General features: G+C 40.7%; 1 protein-coding gene across 1 annotated transcript in view; it reads right to left on the bottom strand.

The window, feature by feature from the left end:
* The window catches only part of LOC104514882 (serine/threonine-protein kinase ULK4-like), a gene marked incomplete at its 5' end in the record, with an annotated part of 60,668 nt that overhangs the window by 7,778 nt on the left and 26,647 nt on the right, over positions 1–26,243 (bottom strand). The window lies entirely within an intron of this gene.

The following is a 26,243-nucleotide window of genomic DNA, read 5'->3' as shown; positions in this document are numbered from 1 at the left end:
ACGGAAACAAAAGCAGACAGATTCTTGTTAAAAGAGAAGTCATTGTATATTCTTACATTCTATTCTTTTAAAAATGCGGGACACTCTTTTCAGACGCAGAACGAGCATCTGGATGTCTGCCACAAGATACTGCCTTTTGCTCCTGTACCCACCACGGCTGTCAGTCTCACAACTCTGTCCTCCAGGACAAGGTAACTGAGTCAGAGTGCAAACTTAATCATGTCACAACACAAAGCTGATGCGATGATCTCACTGCTGTTCCAGGAAAAGGAATAAACTCAATTCCTATTTACACCAGCAACCCTAGCTTTCAGCAGAGACCCACAAAGGCCCTGGCCACGTAACAGAAAAAACAAGTAACATGAGTGGCACCCTATTACGGAAACTATTATCACTGAGTGACATTGGGACTTTTAAAGAAAGTCTCTGAGCTTTATTAGGGGATTTGTGAATTTTAAAGGAGATCTGAAGTTTAACCAAATCTATGATCCTTTTTGGTAAGGTTAAGGTATCTGGAAGTTACCTTTAGGTCAGTCTAAAAATAATTTTGAACATTAAAGATGAGATTTATTGCACTATTTCAATCACTCAACCCAATTTAAACTTGCTAGGAGGTTAATTTTGAAGCTCTTCAACATTTTTTAATATTATATTTGGATTATTTTCTAACATAGTGTCAGACGTGCAGAAACAAAATCTAAAATTACTAAATCTGACTTTAAAAGAATACCTGTCTGATCAAAGCCTCTAGCTCACCTGTGTTGTTTTGGGTTGTTTTCTTTTTTTAAGAACTAACTAGCAGGAAAAGCCTTATCTTCTAAGAGCTGCACTTAAAACTGATTGCTCATAAAGATTTGAAGAACGATTGCAAGTATCATTCTAAAACAGCACCCAGGGGAATGGGGTGGATCAAGGGATTGCTAATGAGATATTGAGTCTTTCACATCTAAAATTGCTGATTTAAATTCAATCCAAGACGAAGAACCTCCGACTGGTGGACATCTGATGATCTGTAAGAAATGAGGTGATGTTCTCGCTCTATTCTTAGAAGATACATGTTTTGAGAGCACTGAGCTGCCAGAAAAATTGGCACTCTTTGCAGTGAAACCAAGGAACGAATTGACAAGGAAACAATTTAACTTTTATCCCTTATTACAGTAATATAAAACAAGGCTTTGGCTTTCTGGATCAGGCTGAGATCACAATTACTTTCCCCAACCTGCTCGAAGTAAAAGTTTCAGCCTCCAAGACTACTACAGTAAATTCAAATGAAATGTTTTAGTAAAGTAAAAATTACTATTTAAGTTCCAGACTAGCTATATTAGGCTTTAATGACTTATAATTTACAGAAAGGGCACTGGTAGATGTTAATGAGTGACTCAGAGAATTTCCTATTATGCCTTTCTGCAGGAGCAGTCATTATCACATGTCAGTTGCTCAGAACATAGCACTCTAGTCCTCCTTCTTATTTAATACAAGCAAATTAATCACTTCCAATCATTTATGTACTCAGTGAATTTAGACCCAAGTTTCACTCAGAAATTACAGTAAATGCACCATTTTAATTAACTTACTAGTCATAGCTGTTCTACAGACGTTTTGTTTGTTTGAACAGACTTCAGCCTATGAACTATTAGCAAGTCTTATTACTCTGATTCTTGATTTACTAATGGGACGTGTGACAGATCAGCTGTATGACACATTGCTGTTTCTCTTTGCTGACTACTGGGGTGAGACAGAGAGTCCACCTCTTAGGCTTAAAGCCCTTTGCTCTTGGTACATGGCATGGTTTCCTATCTCAAACAGCTGCCATGCAAACCAAGCCCATAGCCAGTACAGGGAGATGGACTGACCTTACCTGGGCATGAATTGGTGGGTTAGGCACACACCAATTGCCATAGCAAGAGCCTGTTCCCCTTACTCAGCCTTCCTCCCTCTTTCCTTCCTCCCCAAAAGTACTCTTTCCACCCATAACTCAAGCCCCTTCTCCCTGCAGGAACCTCCCCATGGCAATTACCACGCAGGAGGGGAATCCACCAGAGCAAGACCCAGTCATGCTGGTGGCACTGCATGGAATGGGGGAGACAAGAGGAGTTCTTCATTGTGTCTTTTAAAGTATCCCTCTACCAAGTTCATTGCTCTACCTGGGAGGGAAAACAGCTGCTTCTTGTGCTGCATCCCAGCGCAAATCCAGAGAGACTACCCCCTGGCCCAGGAAGCAGGAATATGATCCCTTTGAAAAATGGAAGGTGTTGACCATGCACAGATGTTTCCTTCCCTCCATGGCACCATCAAAAAGCTCATTTAGGTTCTGTGCTGTCCCCTTACAGGAGGCATCCACAGCTGGCCAACGTCACCACACACAAGAGAGGTTCCCTAGCAGGGGAGAAGAGGGATGCCACAAAGTGTGGAAAAGAGCACCTTCAAAGAAGATACCATTTCTTTACGCTCTTCCCCTTGTGCACTGCCTCCCAGATCCTGCTCATTCCAAACCCAGTTTTGTTAGCCATCCTTCCACAGACACCCGTGAACAGATGCTGGAAGTTTGTCCTAGGGGACAAAACCAGCAAACAATTCATGGCAGGGGGCAGGATTCCTTCACATCATTAGAGGAGGTCACTGCTGCACCCACAGCCCCATCTCCGATGACAGCCTGTGTGTAGAGACAGTCATACACAGCAGTAACCACCATCACCATCAGTCCTCTCATAGAGGCCTTGAGGAAACCTTGGTCCTCTGGGATACGGTCAGGGACTAGGAAAAGACTCCCTTAATGGATGCCAGGCAAAAATCCATTCTGAAGATACAAATACTTGCCTACCACCTTTCCAGAAAATCAAGGTCTTGGGTCTGCCTTCTGTCACCCAAGGAAGGAATGATCCCCTGGCTTCCCACGAGGTCTTTATCTAGGTGCTGAGACACCACCAACACTCAGTCTTCTCTACCCTGTCTAAACTTCATCCGACAGCTCCAGCTGTTCCCAGTCTCCATGCTGACCTTTGGTGGCTAATCCCACAAGGCTTGGCAAGTACCAGAATGAGCAGAATCCAGACAGAAAAGGTGTATGTAGAGAGCACTTTCTTTATGCATTTCCTGTGGATCTGTAAGAGGGGTGTCATCCTCTGCCAACAAGCTGCCAAACCGCTGCATGGTACCCTTTTATTTTTCCAAGGTGTAGATTTACGCATACTCCAATTCCTCTCCCAAAGGAGTTGGATGTGTGATCAGAGCAGTGGTCTTTCTGGACCCAGACTTTACACTCTTTTCTCCTATCATTCAGTACACTAGGGTGTGTGAGACAGGTGCCTTTAGGCTCTCTGATATCTTCTACTGGACACCAACTTGCCACAGCCCTCCACCAACTAGCCTGTTTCATGTTGCTGCAGCACAAGGACTGGCAAACACCTTCTCTACATCCCAGCACCTTTACAACAAGGAAAAGACATAATTTCCTTCCTATCAACCAAGCCCAAACTTCCAAAAGGCCTCTCCAAAGCCTGAGTCCTCTGACAAGCTATTTTAAGAATGGCCAAAAATAAGAGCTCATAACCATTACAGACACCAGCTAGCAGACCATGAAAGGGGTTGACCAGCCACAGGGGAATGCCTTACTCATTTCTGGCCTCATGAACATTTTTCTTGGACCAATGTTCTACAAGCTCCAAGGCCTGTATAATTAGGATGGCTTTTCCCTCTATACATTATTCAGTATTTATCATTGCTGAATGTTATCTGCAATTCCGTCATCCATTCAATCAATACTTTGAGTTGTCTGCAACTCTTCACAATCAGCCTTATAGCTCTGAATAATTCTGTATCATGAAAAATCTTTGTCATAGCACTCTTCATCCTTTTTTCCAAGCAATTTGTGAATGCACTGCAGAGCAAAGATCCTGGTAGGCTTATGACAGTAATCTATATTTACGGTGCAACACTAGCCATTCATTACTTCCTATCATTTAAGCTGTTATTAACCTCTGAGAAGAACTCTCCTCTTTTCTCATGGCAGCTTAGTTGCTTTAGAAAGTTCTACTGAGAAACCTCAAGAAATGCCTTTTGAAGGTCCAAGTCCACTACATGAAATGGATTACAATTTCTCACACGCTACTGACTCACTCGGAGAAACAGGACTTCCCCCTACAGACATCATATTGACTCTTACGTCATGTGCTATATTTATCTTTCTGTTTACCCATTCTTTCCTTATTACCATACCAAACACTTCAGCTTTACAGAAGTCAAAGCTAATTGTTTGCAGCTCTCAGAATGATCCCTGGAGCCCTTTTAAAAATTTAGTATACACACTGATTTACCTGTTAGGTTGCATACCACAATTACAGGCTCAGCAATTTCTTGAATAATTACCATTAGGACCAGTTGACCTGCTGCTACTCACTTGATCAAACTGTTCCAAAATCTCTCTTTGTAACACCTTAAGATTTTGTTTTGGTTAGCAGTTTTTTTACAAATCTATATACATAAAAACCAGACTGAGATGACCAAACTGTGCAACTTTCAGTAGCAAAAATCAAAAGTCTGAAAAGTGACCTCCTTGGTGTAAGTACAAGACTTCCCCTCCCCTTGTCTTCAGAGAAATACTTCATCTGTCAGTCTATGAAATGAAGTCTGATGCAAATACACAGTAGTTTCTCAAAACCTTTATAAATGGTGATGAATTTGTACCTTCAGTACAGATGATGTATTTTTTCATTTGATGAACTGATAAGCTATTAATAAGGACTGTCTATGACCACGAAGAGTCTTTGTCTCTAGTATGAGACCTTTTTTTTTGAAGAATAGAGAACTCAAGAGTACAACCTGGATGATGACTTGCTAAGTAACACATACTAATCAAGTTGGTAGAACTGCACAAACAATAATCTAAATTACCACTACAGGCTTCTGAACCTTCTATGTCTTAGCACCTCAATGTTTACGGACACAAACATTCCAAGACACATAGAAAATGGCAGACATTTGGAAGTCCTCTGATGGACACCACACCTGGAGGTAGGCTATCCCATCACCCTGAAATGATTTCCTATGATTTCCCTTAAAGCATTTCCTGGATAAAGCTCCTGGAGATAAGACGCTTCTGACTGACTGTGTCTGTCCCTTATTGCATTTCCATCCAAAAAACTCACATAGCATGGGGACTTTGCTCAAAATTCACACTCAGAGCGACACTTTTTGTATGGTGCAGTTTCTGAATTTGCTCATGAAAACCCAAATGAGAAAAGTTTTTGAAGACCATGTCCCCATGTATTTGTAGCACGTATATGACAAACACACAAATATATCATAATATATCTAAGTTTTGACTCTGAGAACAAACTGTGGGTGTATTAATTCTTGCTTAATGTGAGCACCAGTGGGAAGTACTTTTTGAAAGGATAATAAGACACTGTAAAGGGCTAAGATTCGTGAAACTATGAGAAGAGGATAATTTTGTGATGGGTGTGGACTGTGGGAGTTTTCTGAATAGATGCTCAGAGCCAAGAAAAGCTAATCCTTTCTTCTTTTATTTTTTCTAAATAGAACAAAAACTTCTAATAAAGACATCAGATAAATGGAACAATATCATTGCCATAGAACATGCAAGTGCAGTAAAGCCAGGATATTTCAATGATAAGCAGAAATCACAGGTTTAGAGAGTAATAAAACACAGGAAACTAAATTTAGAAAATGCTGCAAACACATCTGAGAACATAACCAAAATAGTCTTGAGAACAGTGTGCTTACCATGTTAGTAGAGGAAAATTTGCATAATTAAAAGGCATTGATAATTTACGTAATTCAGGTGAAGGAGTAAGAACATCACTGCGTTGTAATTAGGAAAACTATTTGTCAGTCTCATTTTAAATTGGACTCAGACTTCAGACATGTCAGTGGCATTTATATGAGTAGAAGTTACCGGAACGACCATATTTAAAATACGTTAGGGCAACTAACTTCTAGTTTATGAGTAAACCAAAGACCCTTGAGTATGCTGGCAACCAACACTGGGGGGCAAAAAAGACAGTAAGTTTTCTAGACAGTCCTGGAGGCTGTGGGACAGAAAGTGCTGAATTAGGGGAAATGGCAGAAAGTGGTTAGGGTATGGGTACGTAATAAAAAGTGCAAATACTAGATTGTTAACAAGGAAGCCTCATGGTTGAGGTTGCCCTAAGAAAAAGCTGGGAGGTGGCAATGGGGAGGGCATGAAAAGATAAGCAAAGGGGGGTTATGACCTTCATCTTCCTAGACCACAGAAGAGTATTTGATTAGTGGTTAGGGTTATCCACAGAGCAGCTTCTCCTATGGAGAACAGGGGGATTTTAAAATATGACAATGTCATTTTAGTACAGTACAACAGCTGAGAAAGGATTCTCCAGTGGATAGGGAGCACTGGTTCACAGCTTCTCCTCTCCCTCCTTATTTTGAATTAACTCAGATCCTGGAAACTGAGTCGCTGCCTATATTCAAGTTTGTTTACATGGCTGACTGACAGGAGATAACATTTCTTTACATCTCTCTTCACAAAAGCCTGCAGCAACAGATGGATTTTGCAGCATAATCTAAAGGTCAACAACTTCTGACCAGCAAACTAATGGAGAACAGACCAGACTGCAGCAGGTTCAGCACTGGGGAAGCCTAATTAAAAATTATGTTCATATTTAAGCAGTGTTCAGTATTGCACAAGGACAGAGGGAGTACCTTATGTACCTGAGATATGTTCAAACCAATGAATGCTTTCTCTAAAAAGGAATGCCATGCATAAGTGCAAATCACAGGACAAATCCACTATTTGAAAGACACAATATATAACAAACAGCTCATTTTCTCCATCAGTTAAAAGTATTTTAGAAGCCTTTGAGCCCATCGAAATATTCTGAGCTCAGCATGACAAAGGGATGATTTTGTAGTGATGTGTCTGAAACGGCTGAGAATTATTTTTAACAAGTTGGGGGGGGGGGGGAAGAGACTGTCACATGGATGTTCAGAAGCACATTCTCCTGAATCAAGACTCTCAAACTACAAACCTGACATGCCCTACTTCGCTCCAGCTGAGAAAACTGGTTTGACCCTGACACAGTGCTCAGCTGCCCACCCTTTCACCAACATTCCTTCAATCGCCCAAGGGTGGGCCTGGGTTCAAAACTTGATTATAATACCCCTCTTTTGCAAACGCTTTTCTGAATGTGTCTTACAGGAAGAAGGATTCCCTATTTTAAGAAGGTTCTGAGTATTTTGACGACTGCTGAAAGCATTCAGCTCAGTTTTCAGCTGCAGACTTTTAACCAGGAGCACAGAAAACATACACGTAGGAAAGGAAGCGCGCATTTTACAGAGCTGGCTAAAAGACAGCACTTTGATTTTGCCCCAGTTGTTGATTTGATTCCATGAGACCATGAAGAAGACCAACGAGCAGGAATTAAAACATTAGATCACAATAAATCAACAGACATAAAAACATTAGCTCAGGCATTAAATTTACATTTTCCAGACCATTGGCTCTTGTGACCCAGAATATACTGGGAAGTTCTGCTGTCAGTTCTGTAGCTCTGTTTCACTTTAGCCCAAAGCAACAATCACAAAGCGCAGACACTTGCTTCACTCTCTTGCCCTGCACTGGAACATACTTACTTTTAGGCATGGCGTACTTAGAATCCTATTACACACAGGAGTGGGGAAGATACGGTCCACGCTCCAGCTCAGACTGGGATGATGCACATGCTCTTTAAATGGGAATAGCAGCTGTCGGGGGACCGTACAATCGGCCGCATAGCTGCAAAAAGCTTTAGCACACTCAGGGAGAAGAGAATTCTCAGATATTTCTGTTGCTAATATTTAAGAAATATTTACTGAGCATAAAACAAGCTGCCACTTTTTCAAGGGCTTCAAGCTTTTGAAAAACTCTTCAAGTAAGAGATTTCAAGGGATGGCAAAAGCCACATTGTCAAAACAGAAGTCAAATCCTTGCCACGGGCAGTTACTTTTCAGAAAAGCAGAGTTAAGAAAAAGTAATCAGAATTTTTAAAACTATGACCAGATAATAATAATAATAATAGCATAACATCTCTTAGTGTTCTTCCAGGAAACTATGGAAATTTCATCAAGAATAGCTTAGGAAAATTTCAACCTGAAGCCAACACCTACTATGAAAAATCAGAGCCAAAACATCCCAAAATTACAGGCAAGTGTTATACATCGGGACATGTCAGAAAACCCCAAGAATAAGAAGTCACACTTGCCATATTAGGCCCTGTCGATGCCACAAGACAAAAGAAACAAATATTTTACTGTCTTTTGGTTAACATGCTTTTAGCATGCTCTGTCTCACTAGTATCACCACAGTGTTTCTCCTAAACACTGTGCTACAATAAACGACTTTCCAGGGTAGCTTTGTTTACTTTCCCTGCCTCCATATTATTTTAAAAATCATACCAGAATAACACCGATGACAGATGTTTAAATACGTCTGTTGCTACCACAGTTTCAACCACAGTGCACAAAGGCTGTAATGACCACATCCTGCCCGCCACCATTCAGTCTACTCAGCTCCACTGCGCAGATCCAATGGGACACACGGAGAAATGTTCCCCTTTCTATACGTCAGTTCAACAACGGTTCTCCTGGACTTCTAACTTTATCTCTCTTGTAGGAAATTCAGATAAATAAAAGTCAACACAATAAGCAACCTCGCAATGGGAATACTGCCCAGGTACTAAAGAATATTTCATATTCTCAAGTAATAGCAAATCAGTATATAAACAACACAATAAAAACACAGATTTATTTTTATGTTTTCCCATAATAAATTACCAACTACATGTGATCAAACATCTGTAATGCAAAAATATTCTGCAGGTGAAGCTTCAAACCCATTCACACCTCCTCATTTCGACTGCCCTTGCCACGCTGAGGCTATGCCTTGCCAGTGTTGGAGGACCCAGACACCAATGGCCTACATCTAGTGCATGTGCCATTTATGTGGCATACGGCGAAGGTCAATGGGACTCGTAATAAACAGGTACTTTCTGGAGAGAGCAGAAGGCCATAACCTATAAATACAGAAGAGGTGAAGCCCATAATACTTTTTGTCCTTTTTCTTCAAGGGTAGTCATGGATCCAGACTCTTAGGGCTCTGTGCAATGAGGCTAACCCCTGGCTATTAGATGTAGGGGAAACTAATTCCGATCAAACCACTCAGGTGAACACAAACTGCATCCTTACCTTGTTCCCTCTAACAGAAGCCATGGGTGGGTTAAGTAGTACAGGTCAGGGGTAAAATCTCCCCTTTGAAACAGATCAAGGCACGTGTCTCTCCTGAAGTCAGAAGAAAGGCTGGTTGCCTGTAGTTTGAGCTACCTCTGCACTCCAAGAGGCTACTCCAAGAGTCTGAGCACTGAAAGCATCCCAAGGCACAACTTCTGATACCATGTTACTACGAGTTAAGAGTTTCTCCCTTATAGCTTCAGGTCAGCTGGGGTGACGTGGCAGAAGCGCCTGTTGTTGATGCATGCCCTGAGTAGTTAGCCCTCACCAATCCGTCCAAGCAAAGCTCAGGCGTACGAGGTTCGGTCTTCACAAGTCTCTCAAACACAGTTTTCCTTTTGGATCAAGTTACTCATGTAATTGGTAACAGCAGGTTTGTTAAAGACATTTCAAACAAAAACCAGTTACTACAGTTACTGGCATACTGGATAGGTTTGATGGTCACAGAATAAGCTGGAATTAATACAGAAACTTTAGAATTTTCTGCACGAGATTTACTTATTTTTAGAAATAACAAAACTAAATCCACAGGGATCTCATCAAGTCAACAGAAACTTTTTTTCTGTCTAAAATCATATCTGTTAATACTACTACCACATTTGGGAGAACTGAGTAAGTCAAATAACAACTTTGGTCAAGGATTTACACCTATACTGAGCAGAAAAAATCTACATGTCAGTAGCTTGTTCTATAGGATGTAAATTACCCTAAAGATAACAAGCAATTTTCTTTAGTCATTCATCCGTTTTCCTAAATAACAGCTTTCCAATTTATCAAGATAAATGAAGGAGCTGAGCTACGTTCTTAGGGGAAAATTTAATAACCCTTTTTAGAAAATTTTGATTTTGAACCACAGTGCCATACAACATAGATACTAGCATTCTGCGCCATGTCAAAACAAGTTCCAATTACTGCAGGATGTGATTTATTTTCTGATTCTAAAGCTGAGGAGGTAGGTGCTAACTAGGCCACTTTTATAGCTGCTTATAATAATTTTACTGTGACTCAGGAAGAATAATTAAAATAACTTTCCTCCTTCTACGACTGGGATACACAATTTTTGTCACTTTACCACAAGAGATTGTTTCTAACACTGCTGTCAATTTGCTTGGGGTAAGCCCTTTCTATGTCCATTGGAAGTTAAGTTTTTATTTTTGCCCTGTCAAGGACTCTCAACTAAGGATAGCAGATCATAAAAGTGAAGATTCTGAAAGGTATCATTTTCTTTACCCATGTTTTTGAGGAAGGCATCTAAGATACCCAAGATCTTCACATATTAAAACCTTCTGGTATAACTATTTTCCAAAGCATCTTATTCACAGTATGAAACCAGTTTATCTATTCTCATAATTATGGCAACTGGGAAAGAAAACAAGGGTTTATTGTGCAACTAAAACACCTAGATACTGCCTTACTAAAAGAAACTGGGCAGATGTGATGCCTAGGGGCATGGTTTAGTGGTGGACTTGTTAGTGTTAGGTTAATGATCAGACTTGATCTTAAGGGGTTTTTTTCAACCTAAATGATTTTATGATTCACAGATATAATAGTCACTAATATTATTTATTTGTAGTCTTGACAGTGGTCAAAGGTCTGGCTTACAATAACTGAGCCACAGCCTGCAAGGCAAGGTATAAATACGGCAAGATTTTCTGTAGACCTCAGACCAGGCACAAAGTACGGAGGGGAATAAAAACACCAAACCAACCAGTTACGAAGGGAAGAAGCAAAATACTGGCTTACTTGTAGCAAAATAACAGAGTTAGGCTAAGAACATATTCAAATTGTCAGTTGCACAATGCACGTTGTGCTTTGCATGGTGATGAAACTTCTATTGTTTTTGAGCAAGGGCATATCACTACCACACGACACACAACAACATGTGATTGCACCTTGGCACTTTTCACTGGAAAGAGCATATTCCTGACTATCTTTTACATCAGCTTTGATGTCAGCAGAATGATTCTTAGTTTGCTCTACTCAAATGAGGGGCAAAGTCTATATAATATTACACTCTAAAGTTTTTAATTTCATCAGTAACTTGTTTTAATAAATAAGTAAATAAAATGTTGGAAGATCAGATGACTTTGGCGGAACAGAAGGTTATAGTGTGGGTTGTTTCATCTTTAGGACAATGTTGATGACAGGATGAATATAAACAGGCATTCTTGATACATTGCTATCTGTTAGCTACCCAGTTCTTGATCACTTCAGCATCAAGTCAAAAGCAAACACATAATAGATGTTCTCTGAATTAAAAAAAAAAACAAACCAGTTTCAGGGGTTTTAGTACAAAAGACAGAGCTCACTTCAGCATCAAGTCAAAAGCAAACACAAAATAGATTTTCTCTGAATAAAAAAAAAAAAAACCCAAACCAGTTTCAGGGTTTTTAGTACAAAAGACAGAGCAGAAATAGCTGAGAGAAGTGTGGACTCACAAGCAAAGAGCACTAAACCCAGCAGAATCGTATCACTTTCTCATGCAGCTGTAACTCTCACAGATTACAGCCCTACATCAATGAACTGAAAATGACTCACCAGCAAGACCTGATCTAACTCTCAGCAAAATCTCCTGCCCACAAACAAGATGAAGATAACTATTAACTTCATTTAAAATTAACTGTTCATTCTGAAATTTCAAGTGTCCAACTATGAAGGTAAAAGTGTTTCTTTCCTAAGCTACATGAAAAAACTCCGTAAGTGGATTTCAGATCAAGATATGCAGGAAATGAGGCCTTCTCACAAACATGTTTCCCATATATGAGTAGTCATTTTAAAGTTAGGACTCAGACCAGGCCAACTTCACTGTTTTCAGACAGTGCAGGCTGGTAAGCCATTACTCAAAGACATAAAGATGAACTTCACCTTTGCAGTAGACACAAGGAGATGGAAAAAAGCTCCATCACAATAAGCTGATGCTTCTTTCTTCTGTGTTTTCAAGGCAGTGGCAGACGTGGTTGGGAAGACAAGTATTAGGGGAAGTTGGACTACACTGTGGAAAGCATGCTGCTTCCAAGGAGTGAGGGGGAAAGCGCAAATGCAGCACTGAAGTCCTCTTCCATGTACAAACAGGCAAGGTGAGGAAAAGGATCAGGGAAACCATGATCTGCGCAGGAGGTAGAAGTGATTTGGAAAAAATGGGTTTTTTTTCCATTTCTGACATGCCTCCTCTACCAATTGCCAAGCAAAACCAGAGTGTCCAACTTAAGTGTATTTGTGACAGAACTTGCCCCTGACTCGCAACAGCTAGAGCTGTGCTTGGCAGCGTCAGTGACCCACGGCAACGTGTGAGCAACAAATGGCTCAGCAAACGTGGACCGGCTGTTCCCACAGCCAAGTAACCACAACCCCTGGCTGTTTTCCTGTGGTGAAGACGCACAAAAGGGAGAGTCGCAAAGGTAGGAGTAGCTCTGCAGCTTTGGTTACGTCTTTGAGATGCGTTCGCTCGCTTCCAGTTACGCAGTGGGTTGATACTTTGTAATTTAGACTTTAATTTACTCGAAAACTTTTCCCTTCAATATATTTAACGAGCGCAATAACCCTACAAAACGTGTATTAGTCAGCTAATAGGCCCACACCCCGGGCGTGCTATAGCCCTCAGCGACGCTGCTGCCCCGGTACATGTACGCGTACTGGCTGACAAAAAGCACACCTTGCTGTGTGCTGCTGCTTACATAAGACAGGACTTAGCATATGTAACTGCGCATTAATGACACGCCTTGATGCATTGTTAAACTGGAAACTATGGTTGCACTCCGTCAGAGGCTTAGGTGTGTGCTGCATTACACAGAGCAAAATTAATTAAGAAATCCTGCGCTCTCGCTGGCAGGAGCTGTAGCGATACGCTGGGAACGAGAGGCTGCGCTCCTCACTGACCTACAAGGGGCGAGGTACGGGCCAACCTCCAAAGTGCCGAATGCCTCTCGGACAGCATCTCTACCCTGAAACGGGTTACGATGATACGATTCATTTGGAGTGAAAAAAAAGAAATCCCAGTTTTCTGGCCCTCCCAACTGCAGGTTCTCCATTGCTGTAAAACAGCCTGAGCCAGAGCTGCTGCCAAAGGGGCCCTTCCCCTCCACCCCCCGCCAACCTCCCCAGCTCTCCTCTGCGCCAGCGCTGGCATCTGTGCAATCAGATGGTGAGAAATCAGGGATGGGATCTGGCCAACCCCTCCCATGCTTTTTTCCCTGGGTTAATTTTACAGTTTACCACTCACGCTCGTACTGGCACCGGAGAGGCGGCAGGAACACATGGCTGGGACCTCCCTTTTTGACGCCAGCCCACACACAGGCTGGCTTAAAGCAGTCGCGAAACCCTATCGTTAACAATGTTGGCAACAACCTTCCCACAGACACAGTTATCCTGACAAAAAGTTGCCTTGCCCCAGTGACTTCTTTCATTTTAATATCGAGTTAAGGTGTCTCTGTAGGGGGAGGTTTCCCCGAAAAGCTGTGCTAGCAAACCTCCTTTGGGTCTGCAGCACAGCACCACTGACTTCAACAAAGCCATGCCAAGTGACACCAGCAGTCACCCAGCCACCAGTGCTGTGCTACTGATTTTTATTCATTGCCCTGCATTCAATATCTTATATGTTTTTCTCTAAGGACATTAACCAAGCTCGCTCTTTCCTGATGATTTTTTTTTCCCCTTTAATGCTTCAAGCTCACTCGCAAGGAAAGTTTTACTTCCAGCTGCCACAGCTCCATCAGCTCTCCTACCAAGCCCACTTGAAAGAAGAAGTAAGGTGTTAATTAGGGTGTTAATGGCTACAGAAACACCTTTTCTTTTTTTTCTCCGTTTCATGGAAGAAACTGCTGGAAAGTCAGCATTCCTTGCAGAAGTGTTAGACTGCATAAAAATTTAGCAAACAAAAATGCCTTTATTCAGCACACAGTGTAGTAGATAATCTTTGGCTCCCAACAGCTCCAAACTACAATTCTGTTAATTCCCTTCTGCCTTTGATTTGGAACCTGTTCACTGGAGGAAAAAAAAAAAAAATTATAAAATGTATGGTAGCTTTGAGTGCCATAATATTTTTACTTTTTAATCTCTGAAATGGATTCCACACCAGAGTGCATCTTCAAAACAAGAAAACGGTCATGTTAATAATGTTTGAGGTAACGTGTGGCTTCACAAGCCAGCGGAGCCAACCTTGCATCCCAAAAAAGGCTGCCCCCTCTCTTCTTCCCTGCTGACTCTTCCCAGTGCCAGTCCACAGTTGGGCTGGCACTCGTCTGATACCTCTGTGAGTTCAGTTAACTCAATAAACTGACATAAAGCTGTTCACATTTCTGCTGGGCTCATTTGCTGCCAGGTGAGTGAGCTGCACCAGCCAAAAGAGGGGACAGGGAAGGCAGTGGGAAACGTATACCTGGGGGATTCTTCCTTTTGACAGCAGCAAGCTGCTAAAATGGCTCAGGCATCTTGTGAAACCTCACCCCAAGGGCACAGCTTTACTGAATTGCCTGATACAAATTAAAAGACAGATCCTAGTAGTCATCCAATCTCACATTAAACTAATTCAGCTTGCTGAAGTGGGAGGAAACTACACAGGGCAGCAGTTGCTCTCCGCCAGGTCAGCAAGCGCAGCTGGCACGTCTCCTGGTCCGATGCGCGCGGAAGCTGACGCGAGGCAAAGGCAGAACGGCATGGCAGGGGTGGGAAGGGAGCGGAGCCAGGGAGAAGAGTCAACCCACTCTCAGCTGTGGTGAGAGCTGAAACCTTGTGAAATCACACCCCATTTGATGAAAACTCCTAGCAGAAAAAAACCCTACCCTTATTTCTCCACTCCTGTTAACAGACAACTGAAGCTACTTCTTCCCCCAAAGTCTTTATATAAACTTCTTGACTTGTGTAGAAGCTAAAATCTGCATTTCTTATCAAAATTTTAATTTTGTGTAGTAGCCCAGTCTAACAGTCACTGCAAAAATAGACCCAGTGATTTCAGATACTGCTGTACACCAGGCTGGGTGTTACTGTTCTCCCAGCTTGACGAGCTATCACGACTGCAGTGCAAAATCGGCACGGCTAGTTCAAAGTATCCTCAGCAGCAATTTGCATGAAGCAAAGGAGGAAATTCCGGTAGTAATCTGAAAATAATTTTTGGAGATGTCAGATGGATAGGAAACCTTACTTCCAGACTGCAGTTGGAACTGTGTGGATAGGCCCCCCTCAAAGGCATGGCATCACACCAACACCCTTCCAGGTATACAACACGGTTTGTCTTTTTAAATTGGCATCTTTCTTAATGCTGGTTGTTCCAACTTTCCCTAGGTGCTGTTTTTAAAGCGCTTGTGTCTCTTGGGTGGGAGTTTCAGGTTCTGTTTGTTTGCCTGCTTGTTTTTCAGTGGAGCAGGCTATTTGGATCCTTACGCTTTCTGTTGCGGCGAGACCGAGATGACAGCGCACTTGTCAGGTGGCGTATGTCGCACCGAGATTTGAAGCAGCTGGTACCTTTGCCAACAAAAAAAGCTTCTTCTCTCAGCATATGCTACATCAATACTATGATAATACTAGGGAGGTTTGCACCACAACCGTGCCAACCCACTTAGAGCAGCGCATCTGTAAGTGTGGCATGACGAGACCTCTGAGTAGTGGTCTTTATACACTGACATGAATTTTGCTTGTGGGGCAGAGGGATATTTTTCCATTACTTCTATTCAAAACCACTCCTATCTTTGGCTTTTGGTTACTCCCATCTGTTTTCTGACCTGTTCTGATAAAAGCCTATTAGGAAAGATATTATACAGAAACTTCAGATCCAATTTGCAGAAATACCCAGAGTCATAAATAAACAATGGAGTTCGTGAAATCTGATCCATTAAAAATACAATCTTGTGACCTGTTTCTGGCTCTGGCAGATGACTTCTCCTAACAAAGGCTGTTGAAATTCTGAACATTCACATCTGAACTCCACTCTAAACTTAATTTAAACTTCAGCTTTAATAAATCTGGATCATTATCTCATCCTTACTTTTAACTACTAATAGCAAATAACTTTATGGATTGCTATGCCTGACAAATTATTAAATATTTCAGCTATCTTCTAAGCAAAATGAAATCTATATGCGTTTCTTTAGTCCCCATCTCCTTTCAGAGAAATGAATGTATCTCCCTGTATCTTCCTTTATTTAAATAACCTGATAACTCATCCTTTCTCATCTTCTCGGGATTCAAAATAAATGAGTACAGTCTCTTACTCTACTTTTTCCTAAGGAATACAGTTCTCGTCTATCTAATCCTTTTGAGTAACTAAAATTCTCAAGTCTTTGAATCATTCTGGTTTTGTAATATTTTCTGTAATAAGAAAACCAGGATGCAGCCACTACCTCCCCTAATTCACATTCTGACATCTGTATTGGCGCAGTATTGCATTTGGACTAGACTGTTCACAGACGTGCAAGTATTTCACTTCTGAAGTTGCAGAATTGTTGATCTTTTTTAAGAAATTATTGTTCACTGAAACACTAAGTTAAGAAAAAATACTGAAGGGAAAGGAATGAAAATAATTTATTTTTCCAGAGAAGGTAATTACATAGCAAAGCATTATCTATGGAGAGAAAGAAAATCCTAAGAATCAATGGGGCTTGTCAGAGTTACTTTAACGTGCCTGATTTTTTACAAACACTAGCCTACCATTTCCTGACAAATTATATGTTTCCGAGAAGAGGATAGTTTGGCTACAGTGTGTCATACATACAAAGTCCTTGCTGACTGAACAGAAGGACATTTTTGATGCTACTATGACAGGCTGCAAAAATCCTTACAAATTAAGCCTTCTACCAAAAAAAAAAAAAAAAAAAGATATGCCAAAGTTACCTTACTGGTTTTCAGAAAGTGTTTGCTGCTATCTCAGCTGAGATTCAAACTTACTTTCCAGTCTCCATTCTTAAGTCCACCAGAAAGGCCTGAATAATTGGTAAAACAAAGCAGGAACAGGGGAAAATCTTCTGATCCCAGCGGCCTGCAAAAGATCTCACTGCAATCCAAGAGGATGGAAAATAACCAACCCAAATATTTTGACCAGAATTAAGTATTAATGCTTCAGTGGCTTCCAGAAAGAAATATGATTAAATGGAGTTTAAAGCCAAATATTAGAGAGGAAAATAGTTTTCAAGTTATTATGCAAACCAGACATTTTCTATGCAAATTCAGGCACTGAACTTCTATAATCTGAATTTTAAAACACAAGTTGATGTCTTGATTGTAAATGGTGATTTTTTCTTTCTGAATGTCAGACTAAATTACTGTGTGCATATGCAAGGTGCATGGGTGGAAGGGATTGGCACAAGGAGGAATTCATTCTTGTAAAAAAATGGGTTTTTCTAAGGGCATGGTTAAGAATTAGAATATAGCACTTCCAACAAAAATGGAACTAACCACTGTTTGTAAACACAACAATGTGCAAATGAAGAAGCATTACTCGTTAAGTACTGATACTATTTCATTCAGATCATGCATGTACCAAGTAAGCTGGTCTCCATCTCAACCTTCTCACCTCTCTAAGTGGTTATGTTCGCTCCAGGGGGATACCAGGGTGCCTCCTAAGTCAAGCTGGACAATCTTCAGATTGGTCTTCTAAACACACCTCCGCTATTAATTCCTACATGTATTCCATTATTAAAGTGCAACTTAGATACACTGATCAAAATGTTGGGCTTCTGAAATTCTCATTTTGCTTCATCAACTGGAGTAGCACAACAGCTGCTAAAAGCTTTTGATATTTAAAACACTATTCTAGACCTACCGTCTATCTTCAATTTCCCCATCTGCAATAAAGAAAAATGATGGGTAGAGGGAAAGTCACAAAGCATTTCTAAATACAGCAAACTCTGATGGAACCTGCCTTTATATGTGCAGACATACTTTCTCTCATTATTATGAAGTAGCAGTTCAGCTGTATATCTGAAAATTAGGTATGCTGAGCTTGTGGGCCTAATCAGGCAAGGCAGAGAGGAAGCCCAACGTCTACTAATTTCTTATTGAGGTAGTTCCCCACTTCTGGCATTTCTGAACTAATACAGCAGAACTTTTTAGCTTGTACAAACCTGTGCAGCTATGCTGTGTCACTGGCACTTTGCTAATTTACATGAGTTCAGCCTGTCTCAGTCTAGTGAATGTGGGAAGTGCCTAAATAAATAAGAAAGCCAATTCCATGCTGCATCTGTACCCTGGAAGATTGTTACGTGGTGAATTGTAAAAGAGACCAACAGAGCCGTGCTACTAAAAAAGCCCAACGAACAAATTTCTCATAATATTTATGCAACAACATCTCAAAATACAAATTCATCTCTAGTTTGCATCACAATCGTCAGATTAAGATGAAGGTATCTCAGCACGAAATCTATTTGTAAGACATAATATTATTGTCCTGTAGTGCGTACCATTTGATGAATGCCTTTTCTGGAATAGTTTTTAACTCTTCATCCCATCAGAATATGCACTAAAACCTGTCCCTTGTAACAGCTGTATACCATTCTGCAGAAAGATGCCAAAAAAAACCATAAAAGAGTATGGAGGACTGTGTTAACATCTGCTGACCTTTTCAGGTTTATTGAAACCATGTTATTGCAATTTCCTTGAGGTAATGGTATCTTGGATCAATATGTGTGTTTGATTTCAATGGTTATATATAATTTCTAAGGAAAGTACATAAAAATTTGGTTCTGTTAAGTTTCTTCTTGCAGGCCAATAGTTGTCCAATAATTGAATTGAGAACACTTGCTGTCCAACAACGTCTATAAGGAATATTACTCTATATACACCAGCTTAACACCTTCTTGTATGCCTCCTCTCCCGCAACCTGAATTGATCTAGATTTCCTTTTAATAAAGCATTATTTTCTGTCATCATGTTATAGGACTAAGAATTAGAAATCTTATTTCCAATTCTATCACTAGACATCTTGGCTAAAATAACCAAAACTGACAGAGTAAAATATTCTGACATTATCACCATAATTGACAGAGCCTTAGTATATAATATTAACTTTGAAGTATTTTGTTGCTTCAAATTGATGGTGTCTTTTGAAATACACAAGGCTCCCAAGATAAGAATAAAGTAAAAAATGTTTAGAAGTGAGATCAACAGAAACCAGTTCCACTTTTCTGGGCAGAAAATGGAGCAGGTTAAAGTTACCAAGGCCAAAACCAGCCTTTCAGATTAGCACGCTTACAATGGACCAGACCGTGAGCTTCTAACAAAGAATAAAACTTGGATGGCTCAGAAGCCAATGGTGCTTTGGGATTTACCTAATTTGAAGTCTTGCAAATAAAAATCTGAAATCTTGACTTAGAGTCTATTTGTCAACAAAAAGCAAAACAGGGTGAATCAGCAGGCAATCATCATTGCCAATCTTCTCCACACACTAATCAAGCTGCCTCATTCTGCCAAAGTGACAGCCCATCACTAAGGCATTAGAAACCGAAGCATCGGAATCAAATCTTTTCTTGGGACTGTGGTCAGATTTGGAACAGTACAGGCCCCTGTTTCTGCCAAAAATAGGAAGCCTAAGGAAAGGCCGCACAACTGAAGGCATGCTTTCTTGTGTGTATGTCGTGAACAAGCAGCGGGATGCTGATAACACCCAATTCGATCCTGCTATTCCCAAGGATGTGCTGTTTTCAGTTTTCTGTGTCTGCAGGCAGAGACTACAACTGGCTTACATATTCCCGTAACAGTTGTCTTAACCAAGTCTAGGAAAGTTCCTTTGCCGCCTCTTTCCTCAAAGCCGCGACAACATAAAATTTTGTCATAAAGTGCCGTTTCTGCTCAGACTGCAGGCAGTCGTGGCTCTGGACAATTCCTCTAGAACTTAATCCAGCAAATACCCAAGCCGCAGCAGGCTGAGAAAAGCCCCGCAGCAACAACCCGCCAGATGTGACCCACAGGCAGCTCCAACACGTTACTATCCCAAGAAACACGCCGCGTGCCAGTTGGTGGTCCTGGGGGAGTGCTGAGCGCCCTGCCTTGCACACCGAACTGCGGATCCCATCTGTTGGTAGGGTTAGTCAGCACTGGTGGAAGAGCTGGAAGAGGACTAAGGCCATGATAACTACCTCAATATTTTATGTTTAAAGGCAAGAAGACATCTTCTGTACTGATTTACAAAAGGGTGAAATAGCTGAACGAACAAGCCTGTCTGTGCCCTTGCATGGGCAGACCGCTGGTTTCAAATTATTACCTCAATTAAACACAGGTATTTTACAGAGATGTTTCTCTGATAAGTGGATAAATGGTACCACAGGGAAAATTTCATCCTGCCAGAAACCCAAAGGCCTCTCCACTTTCCATCTGCAGTAACACCAGCACATACACAATAATGCATTTTGCTTAGAACCTGCTAGTTAAAGCCTGAAAAAGCTTGTACAGAAACAAGTGCTTCTTTTTGGACTAATGACAGAAACAGGGGCGAAGGAGTTTGAGAGTTACTGAAGATCCACCTAATTATTAATATAGATTAATCAGTGAAGTGTGCTGTCCTTGATATAAGAACTGCAATAACACTAACGGAACAAACCCAACCAAGAACAGAGCTTTGAAAGTCTCCAAGAGTCTTTTACACCTTTAACTGCTGTACAAGGCATCTTAGCAGATCATTTCTAAAAAACATATTTGTTTAAAATTTGACTAGATTTCATAAAGCACAAATGCTTAAAATAAATATAAAAACTAAATAAAAATTTAATTTAGGATTAAAACTTTCTCTATTCTGCTAAGGCTCTTTCCTTCCATTTATATTTCATTTCACCTGATCCTTTTCCCTCCCCAGTCTTTTTCTTCGATCAATAAAGCAATGTTAGTTAAGCATACATAAAAAGCAAGGACATTAAGTTAGGAAGGTAGACTTGCCAAATTCAAACGCATACACTGATTGTTTTCTTTCCATAAAGTTGTGTTCAGCTAAGGCAAGGCTGAAAGCATTAGCAGTAGGATACATATATTAGGAATGTAGAGGAAATGGTTATCTTAAATATTTCTAAAGTATGGGTTACAACTGCTGTTCTGCCATTCAAAATTAAAAATGAACTGCTAAAAATATAAACTGTCACAGAACCCTTCATTTCCTTTCTTGAAACTTTTCATATTTTCACAGAAACAGTTTGCCTAACAGACATCGGCTTCAGTAAAGAGAAACACTCTTTGCTTTATAAATGGCCACTGCAAAAGATTTATTCAACTCGCATTACATTCTGTCAATATTCATTGTTGTTTCCACAAGAGCTGCAAGAAAATAAACACTGGCTTGGAGTTTCACTGCCAGTTCCCAAGTTTGAACCAAAGTCTACCTACCTGCACCTTCAAGAAGCCTAAACTTTTTAGGCTAGTATCTGACTTTTGCTTTGATATGATTGTCCATCCAGACCAAAAAGTAAGAAATAGAGTGCATTAAAACTACGTGAACCAGAATAAACACGCAAACAAAAAGGTTTGCATAGCCTCCCTCTTCAGTGACACTGCAAAGATGCACGTAACCGAAGGCTGAGTTTCCTGGGAGATGTGCATGACTTTTCTCCTAGCACAGTACCACTTTGCTCTCATCTGTGTTTCTGGTACATTTGAATGCAAGCACACCAATCAACACCTGCTACATTGGACAGCAGAGGTGCAGGTTGAAGAGTTAAAAATAAATCACTGGAATAGAATAAAAATATAAAAGAAAATATATGAATTCAACTGAGAGGTAAAAGATAGTAGATCACATTTTCATTAACACTATTTAAAATTCAAGCCTTCAAGAACCATGTGTAATTCTCCCTGGGTTTCAACGACAGTATCTAGCTGGTTTTCTCCTTTTCAAAACTGCAGGGTGCAACTGCACTTTTTCAGTGTCGTGCTGTCTCATTTCCACATGCTGAAGGGCTAGCAAACTCCCTCCCAAGTAATTCTGCTATCCAAGACTAAGCTCAGATGCTCTTGCATAGTGATGTTTCTATCTGTTCTTTTTTTGCCTCTCCTCTTCCTTCCTTTTTTCCTTCAGATCACAGTCAGTTTTAACCCTGTGATTAAACTGTCATTAGTGAGTGATTTCTACAATGTTAAAACTATGGGGTTTTTTAAACCTCAGTTTTCACATGTGAGAACTTCAAAACATTTGTGGCTTTTTTCCCCTCTGTCACTTCACAGGAGTGTGTAATGATCATTATCAGCTGTTCTACATTTTAAAATTAATGACCAGATTTGAGCAAAAGCTGCAAAGTTAAAAATGCCATTAGAGGGAAAACCACTAGCAGTGTCACTCAGAAGTTTCTGCCCACATATTCAGCCCAATGGTTTTGAGACGAGAGGTGAAGTAGGAAAGTACTATAAGGAGATTATTAAGTGGTATAATTCGAGAAAATTGTTAACACCTGTAATCACTTAACTAGAATCAACAATTTTTGCATTGGCATATCAAAATATTCTTACATAAATTATTTTAGGTAAATTAATAATTTCTGGGAAGATAACCCATTTGAATCAATGTCAATGATATCATATTTAGGAAAAAGAAATAGAGGAAACGTGCCATTAAAACCAGAAGTGATGAACCTAGACCACAGTTTTAAGTGCTGTTTGGCATTTAAACTGAATTTAAATGTTCTCACAGGGCAGTGAGACTTTATGGTACTAGGGAAAATTTTCTCCCAAGGAAATCACAGCAGCAGCAACAGAAAGTAGAGAGATACCCTTTTCCTCAACAACTCCCAAACAACGAAACCCCCCCTAGTAGTTTAAACAATGCATACTGCAGATAGGAAGAAGCATTCAATTGCTGCACCTGCTGGGCTGACTGCTGTAGTAGTAGTAGTCCAGTAGTAGCTGAACACTTCCCAAGTAAGTAAGAGTTTGCTGCTTTTCCATCTACAGCAAAAGTAACAAAGGACCTTTTTACAGGCATTACCAAGCTTAAGAAAGGAAATTTTGCTTCCCACCAGGGAATTTTGATAGTGACCAAAGACCTTGTTTGTTCATTCATCCTTCTGCTCCAGAAAACCAGACTAAGATTCTGTACAAATCACAGACACGCTATGTCTATGCGCAGTGCTGAGTATGATAAATAAAACCCTCTAGACAGAAATACGACAGCCAGAAGAGACATGCAGCCAGCAGGAAAGCTGTGTTCTCAGAAAGTTCAACGACAGCTAGACTTGCACACAGCGACTGCAAAACAGTTATATTAAATTAATGGGACCAGTATTTTCCCTGACTCTTCTGGAGAACAACGTGAACCCTATTAGCACAAGTTAATGGTGCCAGTATGTCCCCTAGGCACACTGAAGATACGATGGCCCTATTTTACTCCCAAAAGCACAAAACTAGTTACAAAGGTCTGTAGTGGCAGGACACGGGGTAACGGGTTTAAATTGAAAGTGGGGAGGTTTAGATTAGGTATCAGGAAGAAGTTCTTCCCGGAGAGGGTGGTGAGGAACTGGAACAGGTTGCCCAGAGAAGCTGTGGATGCCCCATCCCTGGAAGTGTTCAAGGCCAGGCTGGATGAGGCTTTGAGCAACCTGGTCTAGTGGAAGGTGTCCCTGCCCATGGCAGGGGGGTTGGAAGTAGGTGGTCTTTAAGGTCCCTTCCAACCCAAACCAATCTATGATACCTTTGAGTTTAGAAAGCTTCAGGAAGGTTCCCTGAACTAACTTCTACATCTTCTTACTGAACTTGCTGACAGCTCCTCTGTGCTTGATCACATCTCTAGGCAAGGCAGAAATAAGTGTCCTGAATCTTTCCTTGTTTTCCTTTAGGATGCTGTGTGTCAGCAGGGCACTAATGACAGATGGAACTTTGTTTTCCTCTTTCTAGGCTCTGAAATACTACCCATCCAGTTACAGAGGCCAGAAAAGGGAGTGGGTATTCACTGTGACCTCTCCTTATAGTTTATCTACATCAAGGATCATAAAGAAGCCAACCCTCTTAATAACAGGACTACAAGTCCCAAAGATCCTTAAACACCTAAACTAAGACCAACTATTATATCGCAGAAATCACCTTGTATAATGACAGAATTAGGGGAAAAAAAATGCACGTGCTTTTTTTCTGACAGGTCTCAAGTTGTTTATTTGTAGATGAACTGAAGTTGTCTAAATAAAACAGCAAAATGATCTACTTAAATCACCTTAGGTGCTATGCACAAACAACACTTCCCGCAAGGAACGAGGTTAAAAAAAAATAAGCTCAAAACAACAGAGATGTGACAAGAAAGTTTGTGCGGGTCTGGGGTTTCTCTGGTATATAATCTTACTTCCAGATCTAGTTCTTCAACAAATATTATATCAAATATATTTTTTTCCTTTGTATATGGTGTAATCAAACTGGTTTAGACATCTCCAGTAATGAAGACATTGTTACTATTATTATAAAGTCTCATAAAAGTAGGTGAGCAGCTGTAGCCTAATAAACACACAGCTGAACAAAGGAAACTGCTGACAAGCTGCAATCTTGTTTTAATGTAAATTCTCATGTGTTCACATCATATTTTAATTGTACACAACAATAAATAAGCTTCTGTCACTAGCAGTTCCTCATAAATGGGCTAATGCTAATTATCCCTCTATTTTCAACCACATGGTTTTAGTGAAAAGATTAATGTCAGGAAAATAACATGAAAATAATGAGCTTTGCAAGCCATTTGAGTGGCAGAAAATATTATAGTTTTCTTTATTTGATTTTTCTAGTTTTATATGAAAGCTGTGACAAGTCTCTCATAAGACATGCCAATATTGCAAGCATTAGATCTAGCAATATATTAATTACATAAGAAATACATAACATGTTTCCCTAAATTTTTTCTTCAGGATTATTGTAATGGTGAACTGAAAGCCGGAATGTGCAACTCTAGCACTATTACTGAACTTAAGGGCTGGTCTTTCTTCCACCTGGAAATACATAATTAAACACGGGCAACAGGTTTCCCTTCTCTCCTGTCCTTTGTTCTGCAGCTGGGCATTCAAAAACATTTGTTTAGTCTGAAACCATGTGTACTAGCCTAAGTTACCTTAGCTCTGACTAATGGTAAGATAACAGCATCTAGAAGAATGATTGTCCAGGGAACGATTAAGAAGAAAGGGCCCTTTCAGCCATTCAGGTGCTACAAACTTGCTTTTTTCATTTTCACTCTTTGATTAATCCTTCTAGACACACGTCTTAAGTTTCCAGTCAAAACCAAGACTGAGTACCGTACAAACACGACACAGAGGTGATGCTTGCATTGCCCGGTGGCCCCAGACCAGGCATGCGTGCTTTCTATACTGCCAGTGCGGCAGCAGGTCCGGCTGGAGCACGGCCCCTGACGCGTGGAGGGACCCGCAAGTTGAGCACAGCGCGTGGATGAGTCCGTGTGCACCGGCTGCCTTGCAGAGCAATAGGGTGGACAGAAGACTACTGCACCTATCGCTGCTTTATCAGCATGGTACCAACTGCTGTCCAGCTCTTTCACACACCTTGCTTGTTTTCTGTTTTAAACAGAAACACTTTTTGCTTTCTTTTGAAAAGCTTGATGGGTAACAGTGTGTGCATCTCACACGATGTTAGCATGGTACCGCTAAATACAGTATTACTGAATCTTTTGGATGAGGGTCAAAGTAAGGTTGCCACAACTTTTCTATTCTCACCAATAATGTGATTGTGGCTAGAAAACATCCTTAGATGACCTCATTTAATGATGACTCTATAGTACACGGTAGCTTTGGTGCCCCTTCTGTCTCCCTACACTCTTGCTGAATGCACATTCCCCACTATGGGCATTATAACACAGAAGTCCAGCTCTGATCCACCTTCTTTGCAGAAGAGTGGGAGATATATTCCTGTCCATGAGACAGAAGAAGAACAGAAAGGTTCGTGAGAAGTGCAGCCACCTCCAAGCTCTTTCCTTCCTCTTTGCTGGAATAGAGAGGCTGGAAGCTGAACCCCTGTATGCTGGGTGGGGAGCTGAATCAAAGCAGTGCTAGAGAGGGGACAGGCTGTACAGAGCAGGACCCAGGATTCATAACACACTAAAA

The sequence above is a fragment of the Eurypyga helias genome, unplaced genomic scaffold, assembly GCF_000690775.1.
Source record: "Eurypyga helias isolate BGI_N326 unplaced genomic scaffold, ASM69077v1 scaffold39, whole genome shotgun sequence".
Classification (NCBI taxonomy): Eukaryota; Metazoa; Chordata; class Aves; order Eurypygiformes; family Eurypygidae; genus Eurypyga; species Eurypyga helias.
The sequence above is the reverse complement of the archived record's forward strand: the minus strand, read 5'-3'. Positions and strand labels throughout refer to the sequence as shown.